The sequence below is a fragment of the Gracilinanus agilis genome, unplaced genomic scaffold (genome assembly GCF_016433145.1).
Source record: "Gracilinanus agilis isolate LMUSP501 unplaced genomic scaffold, AgileGrace unplaced_scaffold46723, whole genome shotgun sequence".
Taxonomy (NCBI): domain Eukaryota; kingdom Metazoa; phylum Chordata; class Mammalia; order Didelphimorphia; family Didelphidae; genus Gracilinanus; species Gracilinanus agilis.
The window spans coordinates 1-3,781 of NW_025381048.1; the positions used below are offsets into that span (position 1 = coordinate 1).

At 36.0% G+C, this 3,781-nt stretch overlaps 1 pseudogene; it reads right to left on the reverse strand.

Moving 5' to 3' along the window:
* Positions 1-2,217: 2,217 nt before the first annotated feature.
* LOC123255444 lies at positions 2,218-3,227 on the reverse strand (annotated as a pseudogene).
* Positions 3,228-3,781: the final 554 nt, after the last annotated feature.

Consider the following 3,781-nt stretch of genomic DNA (forward strand, 5'->3'; position numbering starts at 1 on the left):
TCCTTCAAGCACTATAGTTTCATAATGTGATTCGTTGTTCTCTAAAATAGAGAATGTAGCCCATTTCCCTCCCTTTCATGTGCTACACCTTGACCTAACGTTTTAATGGGAAAATAATTTTGCTTACCGTTTGGCTTTTTTGAGGTGGGCTGATGAGGGTCATATATGGGCTGTGTTGGCAGGATAAGGTTGATATTATCGGGGTTTATCAATTGTAGAACAGGCTCCTCTAGGTGGGTTTAGGGCACCGCCAAGTCCTTTGAGGTTTAAGTAATGGCTAGTAGTTCCCTGAAGAATAGTTTTGTTATTTGTCTATTTGAGTTTATGACTAAGCATAGTGGGGTATCTAATCCCAGTTTGTGTCTTAGTTGTCGTGTAGTCAGCATTATTAATGTCATTTTAATTGTTTATTTTAGTATTAACTAAAGTGTATTACAGTTTAGTTAAGTAATAACTTTATTTTATATATAGCTTCAACATGCTTTATGCTGAGACTTGTTAATTTGGGTTAATCTTATGACCATGGAGGCTGGCAGGGAATTTACCAACCCTAAATAATTAGGATTTAGTCCAACTTTCATTTATTAGCTTAATGTTAGTCACTGCTGTGTCCCGTGGGGGTGTGGATGAGCAAGGTGTAATGGCTACTATTAGTGTGCCTGATACGGGCTCCTTTTATCTTGTATTAACAGTCTTAAGGGCATTCTTACTGCATAGCAGAAAATTGCATGTGTCTAATTAAAATTAACAGTAAGGCTAGGACCAAACTTTTTGTGTTATGGGTCTATATTATAAACCATCTCAGCATTTTCAGTGCTTTGCTTTAAATAAGCTACATTAAGTAGTTAAAAAATAATAAAATCTGTGGATGTGCATGTCTGTGATTTTAATTTATATACTATGTCAATATTAACTAAATTTTTAAATTGAAAAATCAAAAATCAAAAATCTACTTAGTATAGTTTTTATAAAATATTTTCATGAAATATTTTTTGTTCATTTTGTACATTTGTATATTTTGCATATTTTTACACTATCATATTATCATGCTATAATATTGTATTACTATAGTAATATTTATATTATTTATATCATTTTTAACTCTAATCCCTATATTTATGTTTAAAATTATGCTTACCGGTTTTGGGGTTTGATGGAAATAAAGATATAATTTTTTGTTAAGGGGTAGGGACTTAATGAATATGTACATTAAATTTATATTTGCTAATAATAACATCTTATAATCATTCATATAATATCCTCATTTAATCCGTGTGAACTATGAGAACAGCACTGTATTCTAGATCCTAGATTATATGGACATTCAAGGCACCCGCCCATTGGATATAGCTTCCCCCCAAAAATCCTCCCCCATGCCAGTCAAAATCAGTTATGCTGTGTTATGGGCTGATTAGTAATCATAACAGTGGGATGCCTTGTTTAATGGCACTTTGGATGCAATGAACAATTTTATGACCCTGAAGTAACAACCAGTAGCCAGTGGAAAGAATCAGGCAGGTCACAATTCATGCATTTCCTCTGAAGGACTGCAAGCCTTTAGATGGGGGATGGTGATCTCTCTTTAGGGGAGGATTGAGGCATTCCTGATGGGGATGATATGCTAGTAAGATTAGGGTTGTTGATCCCATTACCATGGACACTATGTAGATGCCCATCTACATAATATGTCTTATGTAACATTATGATATATATCAGGTTAAGAATACTCAGGTATTAGATAAATTATGGTACTTATAGATATTAATGTAGTCAGTATAATTATGAATATTATGTATCTAGTAATATGAGAGGATAATGTGTATGAGATATGCTAGGGATAAATAAATCCATGTATTATATACATTGGACTAAAAAAAATTCTTTTTAATAATGAAGTGAATTCAATACTGGCATAGTACATAAATTGAACTTGATGAGGAAATAGTTTAAGTAGAATATCAGCTTTGGGTGTTGATGGTGAGGTGTTTGTTGCCTCCTTCTTGAGAATGTCCTAGGAGAGATTTTTCCTTCCTTGATGGCTTACGAGGCCAATATCTTTGTTAAATTACTTGGACCAGGAATTACGGGTTTGGGCTGGAGTATAGAGTTTTTTAATGTTCCTGCTAAAGGTATTGAGATAATGATGAGTGTGAAGTATGAGACTGAGGCTAACTGGCCAGTGATAATAAATGGTTGTTCCACAGGTTGACGTCCAATTCAGGTTAAGGTTAAAAGGTTAGCTGTTAATATCCAGAATAGTACTTGTGAGATGGGTCAGAATACGAGGCTTCGTCGTGTGGATGTGTGGAGCAGTGGGGTAATGAGGAGAACTAGAATGGATGCAAGGAGAGCTAATCCTCCTACTAGTTTATTAGGAATTGGTTGAAGGGTTGCCTACGTGAATAGAAAGGACCATTCCGGTTTGACATGAGGAGGGGTGTTGAGTGGGTTGGCTGGTGGAAGGACGTCTGGGTCACCTAACATATGCGGTGAGAATATTGCTAGTGAAAAGAGAACTAGAATTGTGAGAATTAACTCTAAGGCATCTTTAATGGTATAATAAGGGTAGAATGGAATTTTACCTGCATCAGGATTAATACCTGCCGCATTGCTGGAGCCTGTTTCACGTAGGAATAACAGGTGAACCATTACTAGAGCTAAGATAATGAATGGTAGGATAAAGTGGCAGGCAAAGAATTGGGTTAGTGTAGCCTTATCTATGGAGAAGCCACCTCACATTCATTGGACTAATGTGCTACCAATGGAGGGAATAGCCGAGAGAAGATCTGTAATGACTGTAGCCCCTCAAATGATATTTGTCCTCGTGGGAGCACGTATCCAACAAATGTGGTTACTGTAACGGTAAGTAATAGGATTACTGCGATGTTTCAAGTTTCTTGAAATAAATGGGATCCATAATAAATAGCTCGGCCTGTGTGAGGAAAGAAGCATATAAAGAATATCGATGCTCCATTGGCGTGGAGGTTTCGAATAAGTCACCCATAGTTTATGTCTCTGCAAACATGTGCTAGTGATGAGAAGGCACTTAGTGTGTCTGATGTATAAGGTATGGCTAGGAAAAGGCCTGTCAGAATGTGAACAATGAAGCACACACCTAAGAGAGATCCCAAGTTTCATCAAGCTGAAACATTAGACGGTGCTGGTAGATCAGTGAAGAAGTGGTTAATGATTTCTATAAGTGGGTGGGTTTTTCATAGGTTGGTCATTAGATTTTTGTGGTTGAAATACAACGATGGTTTTTCATGCCATGAGTTATGGGTAGAGTCCATGCTAAAATAATAATAATGATAATGATAATAATTTTTTATTTCTTTGCTATTAATTTTGGGGTTTGTGGCTTTTGCTTCTAAACCTTCTCCTGTATATGGGTGATTGAGTTTGGTTGCTAGTGGCGGGTTAGGTTGTGCAATGGTAGTAAGTTTAGAAGATGCATTTTTAGGATTAGTGGGTTTTTTAGTTTATTTAGGAGGAATACTAGTAGATTCTGGTTATACTGCTGCTATAGCTACAGAAGAATACCCAGAGACTTGAATTGAGAATACTGTAGCTTTTAGCATGTCATTATTTGTTTTATTTGTAGAGTTAGTATGATATCCTATGTCTGGGGAGGTTGAGATTAATACAGCTATTGAGCTGTTTGATTTTGCTGGGGTTTATTGTGTGGGTCTGGATTTTAGTGGTGTTTCATTATTATAGTGTTGTGGTGGATGAGCTTTAGCTTTATTAGGGTGAATTTTGTTTGTTACTATTTATGTTGTGT